The sequence below is a fragment of the Conger conger genome, chromosome 5, assembly GCF_963514075.1.
Source record: "Conger conger chromosome 5, fConCon1.1, whole genome shotgun sequence".
Lineage (NCBI taxonomy): Eukaryota > Metazoa > Chordata > Actinopteri > Anguilliformes > Congridae > Conger > Conger conger.
This window is the reverse complement of record NC_083764.1, coordinates 37,671,818-37,677,817: the sequence shown is the minus strand read 5'-3', so window position 1 is coordinate 37,677,817 and position 6,000 is coordinate 37,671,818.

Below are 6,000 nucleotides of genomic sequence, written 5' to 3'. Positions count from 1 at the left end.
GCATTAGTGTATGCCAGGCTGCATACAGATATTTTTCATAGGCAGTCAAACAGGGCCTTCCACATTGTGTTGTCATTGAACAATAGGTTTGGAAAGTTGTCTGTATGAATAGCTTCTAAAATGTCTAAAATGTTTTGAAAAGAAACAAGTTGCTCTAAACCAGGTTCCACACAAACCAGTGTCTTGACAAAAATTTACTTTGTTGTTTCCTGTAATACAATTATTTTCTTCAGGCTTGTCTTTCATACATCGCCAAAGTCTGTAAGTACATTACAGATTGGCAAAGGGATATTTAAGTGCATGACAAATCTAGATAAGCTTCCTTTCATCAATGTCAGTTATTATTTATAAGCAGGCAAAGGCCAGGACACAACACTGTTCTAAGAACAGATGTTTCCCACTGACCTGCGGGTGTTGGACTAAGGGACTGGGTGAAGGAATGCTGATTGATCTGTATAGTTTCAGCATTTGACTTATCTTTTCTCCTATGAAAGCATTATTAGCAGGGCGTGATTTTCATGAGTAACTTCCTGCTGCAATGTCCAGCTTTATAAGCACTATCAATTAACTGCAAAGTGCTCACCTTCTGCAGGGCCTTCTGAGGACAATTCTACCATTGCTCTCTGGAAATTACAAATACATTTTCAAATATTCTTTGGTATATGAGAATATTTCAAATGCTGTAGTATTACTTCAATAATATTATCATTAAAGTCAAGTTCAAAGTAGTTTTCACTTTTCCTGGACTGTTGATAATCAATATCACTGCTTATACATTTTATAGGGAGATTGTTTCTCTTGGAAAGGTGGTAAAAAAGCATGCAATGAATGAATTGAAAAATTCAATGAGGACATTTTGAAATAGAATTTACCTGAACCCAAATCCAAAGGAGGAGAATAAGAAAAATAAAAATTACATGAGCGTGGGGAAGTAAAAAGGAGAGGGAAAAAAGGAACAGAAAAAAGAAGAAAGAAGCAGAAGAAAAGGAGGCATGGATTATAAATCCAGGGGTAAATGAGTGCTACCTTACAATGGCATTACTTTCAAAAAACAGATTTTATTTTATTTATCAGATCCATAAATCCTGAACTGCAGTTGAATTATCAGAAACACCCACTACCCTGTTTACTTATCTATTGCTATATACCTGCAGTATGGCATACAATTTGTCAGAACTGTTTTCCATCTTACTGTTGCATAACTGGTCTGCTGCCATCTAGTGCCTGCAGTCTCAGATCTATGGTTTTTACATTTGGTGAACATTCCAAAATATATTTATTAGAAGAAACCCCAAGTGTTGCATCAGCTATAAATTAATCACTTGCTGAAGAGATGGATTGTTTTTGTATTATAGCCAATGCAGAGGGTAACTTTTTTCTGACATTCAACTGCTTTCTTTGCCATTTTGCAAATTCACATTTCGTAATAGCACTTAATTTCGTAATTAGCACTGTAATAGCATTTCATCTATATAATGTTTTTATAAATGTAACTTTAGCAAAACATAGAAAATGGGAATCACCCATTCACAGTATTGGCATTGCCTGTGTAGACCACTGTACTGTAAGTGCAAAGCAATATTGAGACATATAAAGACACAGAGTTAAATAATTGACTGCTATGATGCATAACTGAATGAGCATCTGTGACAGAACATTTACAGTGATTTCTGAAGAAGGCTAATTATGGTCTGATGTGAATAGTCTGGCAGTTGGCTGTGAATGAGGTGTTATAAGCGGTGAAGGTCTTATTGAAGGTGTGATGCAGGGCTTAGGGGTGACCATTGAACAAATGGTGAACAGACAGGATGAAATCAAAAGAAACAGAAGGTCATAACAGAAACCTATGTGTAAACAAAACTATAAACGGACACCCACAACCAACCAGCCCCAAGAAGTGTCCTCCTCAAGGCCTGAAAGCCCAATAATTAGGTAACCGGCCGCAGCTGTAGTGATTACAATGAACCACGGCCATACCTGTGAGTAGGTCTGGTGCTGTCCTTGGGTGGCCTTACCTCTGGACATGGTAGCAGAGCTCCGGCCTCTGGCAGCTCTCTTGAACAGGGTAGCATTGCTGCGGCCTCCGGTGGCTCCCCTGGACATGGAATCTGGGGACCCAGAATTTTTGGTGGGCTGGAGGTGTTTACCATTACAGGCTCCTCTGGAGGGTCCACTGCGGTTGGCCCTGAGGGCTCCTCTTCTGGAGGGCTCACAACCTCAGGCAGGACCTCTGGAGCAGGAAGCAAGAAGTGTTCTGGTGCAGCACACTGAATGTCATCCATTTTTGGTGGTTGAGGAGCCACATTTACAAGTAGGCGACATCCCTCTCACAGTCCCAGGGGTTGAGGCTGAGGTCCAGGCCCATGCAGGCCATGGGTGTCAGGTTCTGTGTTTTCTGTCATCTGGTTCTTGTCCCCAGCGTTTTTATCTTTTGTTACCCTCTGTGCTTTCCGTAGTCTGTCTGTTTTCCAATTAATTCCCATTCATTCATTTAACCTGTCTTCACTTGCTTGTTATCGTGCACACCTGATTGTTATTTCCCCTTGTTATCCCTCTATATAAACCTGTCTATTTTCTTAAGTCTCTGCCAGATTCTTATGTCTCTCGACCACAGTCTCCAGTGATTATTTTCTGATTGACTTCTGTGTCAACCTTTTTTAGACCTCTGTATCCAGATTTACCCTTTTGTTCTGATTTGACCCGTTGTGTTTATGCTCTGTTCAGCAATTCAATTTTAGATTTTTTGCTTGTGACAACGACCACGTATTGGATCATCCCTGCTGAACCTGTTTGCTTGTGTACCCACCCTTTGCCTGGACTCTCGTTTTCGAACTACCTGATCTCTGTCACAACTGTTTGCTTGATATCGACCCATGCCTGTCTGATCTGTTCTGAAGTTAGTAAGGACATTCACTTCTGTGGTCTCACTCTTGGAGGAATTCATGGAAGGGAGCCCATGAAAGATGCTGGGGGGCAGATTCTCAGGGCAATTTGCCTGGTGGAACAGGTGGGTTAAGTTTGGGGTGTGCTGGAAAGAAGAGGGGTCCAGGGAACTCTGCTTGTTCCCCTCCAGGTGAAGCCATTTCAGGTGTGTTTCTGGGCACAGGGCACTCTTACAAAAACTCACATGTGAAATTTGCCTTTTTGCATGTGAAGTGCATGTACTTACATATTACTCAAATTAAATCCCTTAAAGCCCCTTTTGGCTTGTGAATATCAGTGATCTTTCTCTCTCTCTCTTTGGCTGTCTAATATCTGTCCAATTAATTTCAAAACTGTTCCAACACTTATTGACTCAAAATCTTGGTGGTCAGGCAGGGTTTTCTCATGATTCAGCTTGTGCAATGTTTACAGTAACAGTGTAAACAGCAAGTAAACAGTATCAGAAATAGATAACACACAGCCCTGCATACGTTACTGATAAAAAAAAAACTCTTTCCCCATAAATATACACAGATTATTGCAAAGCTTTTTACATTTCTTTGCTGAATTTAACAGTTTGGATAAAATAAACCACATAACACTTACACACCATGATACACTTGGAGAAAACAGGCAAAGCATTTAAAGAAAAGACCAGTTTGGAAACCGTTAAGCATGGGGGTGGATCAATTCTGCTTTGGGGTTGTGTGGCAGCCAGTGTCACAGGAAATATTGTGTGGGTAGAAGGAACAATGGATTCAATTAACTATAAACAATTCCGAGAAGATAATGTCCCAGATTCAGTGAAGAAACTGAAGCTGAAAAGTTTGGGCATTTCAACAAAACAGTGATCTAAAACATACCACAAAATCAAGCATGAATTGTTTAAAGGAACCAAAGAGTTTTGGAATGGTCTTCACTGTCACCAAACTTGAATATTATTGAAAGTCTGTGGGGAGAATTGAACAGAATTATTGGCACCCTTGATGAATATGCATAAAAAAGCTGTAAACTAAAAAGAATAGTTATTGGCATGAGTTTTATTTTCCAACATGTGGAAAGCCGTGTTCTTTATTAATGATTCAATGGAATCAACCCAAGTAAATAAAACAGGCTCCACAGGTTCACAGAAAAAACTCATTATTTAATACCCCTGGTTTAATACTTTGTGCAAACACCCCTGGCAAAGATGACAGCCATGAGTCATTTCTTATAATTTGTCACTAGATGCTCAATAGCAGTGTTGTTTTCTGACAGTTTAGTGTGTAATTTGAGATTAAGGTTCATAATTCATATTACAGACAATAAGTAATCGTAGATGATGATTTAAAAGGCCAAGCTGAATCATGATCAGAAGAACACTGACAGTTAAATTCTTGCAGGTTTAACATCTTACGGAATATGAATTTCTCTCTTTGCGCTGATGAACTGTCAACCAGTTTCTGGCATGTAAAATTGTTTCGCTAGTATAGTATTGTCCAGTGGTGAGGGCAGCCAATGGATGGCATTTGTAAACCTTCCCCCATATTGTTGACATAACACTAGCAATAGGGCTGGCAGAGATGTTTTCTTCGTTATCGAAAACAGGAGGTATGAGGATAAGATAAGCTTAATTCTAGCAGTATTTGTAAATTCAATAAGGTTCTTTGTCTGAACCTTTCCTGTTTACTAGCTATACTGCCATCTTGGTAGCAAGCTCAATCCAAACACATTCTAACTAAATCATTTCTCAAAATTAATGTTAACTAGTGACCAAGAAATTCAAAGGGCTTCCACAATTAGCTAGCAAGTTGGCACTGTAATCATTGATTGAAGTTCAACATCAACAATTCATTTCTGTATCCACTCACTCTGTAAACTAGCTAGATCTCGGTAGCTAACTCACCAGAAATGTAGCTAGCAAGCTCAGCTGGTCAAACGGGCGCCCATGACCTGCATGCTTAAGCTGCATATGACTCCGCTCTATGTAAGCTTAGCTGAATGCTGCATTGTGAAAAGAAGCCGCTGGCAACATGCTTTGAAGGAGAAATGCGGATGTCTAAACTCTCTGAAACCGGCAGTCTCTGAAACTGCAGAAAACATGGCTGCAGTTGAAGGCAATTGGCCATTCCAAATTAGGGTGGGAATTTGACATTCTTAGCCCCACATTGGGCACCACATTTATAAAAAAATTAATGTGGTCTACGACGTGGTCTACCCAGCTCCACTTTGAATTCTCAATGATCTTCAAGATGACACTTGTATGCTTGATAACTTTTTTAACTGTAGTATCTATGTAGTTATGAACCACTCTGCTGTAAAATCCAGTTATGGAAGCTTGACCAGCTTGAAAATTGAGCTGGTCAAACTGGTCATAAGATGGTCTCGCTGGATGTGAGCTGGTCAACCAGCTAGCGCTGGCAGCTTCTGGGCTGGTAGCTGGTAGCTGGTCTTTAGCTAAAATGTTTCTCAGTTGTTACTTCAATACCGTACCACATTACATTTCCAATGATGTATAGTTGGATAAAAACTTGCTTAAAACGTCACAGCATTTTTTTTGCCTGCATATCGAAACCGTAGCATTTTCAATACGCACACTGAGTCTATTACGCTTCTGCAAAAGCAGATTTTATGGCCAAAAAGGTTGATGTTTTTCAACCAAAAAATTATTTTGCGATACCTACGTCTAAATAGAACACTTCCTTTACAGGAATTTGCCATCTCTCTAGACTCTCAAGTATGCTCAAGTGAATATTTCTGAGGAAGCCCGTGAAAACACCTTTGGCTCCAATATAGAGGGCATTTCCATTGACGTGACCCCATTTTATATCAGTGAGCATCTAAATATATTCTCAAAATATGTTATTACTATTCAGTATGCTTTAAAATAAGGAACAAGCCTGCTTTTGAATAATAAATAGCATGCAAAATTTTGGAATGTGTTTGTCTTGTTGATGGAGGTTGGGGTATTTGAAAAAACTTCAACCAATGGACCTCAATCAATATATTAGTATGCAAGATGTTATTATTGTGATTATTGTACTTATTTTTAGTCTTCTCGGCCTGTTGCTGTCTGTGGAAAGCACAAGGAGAGGGTGA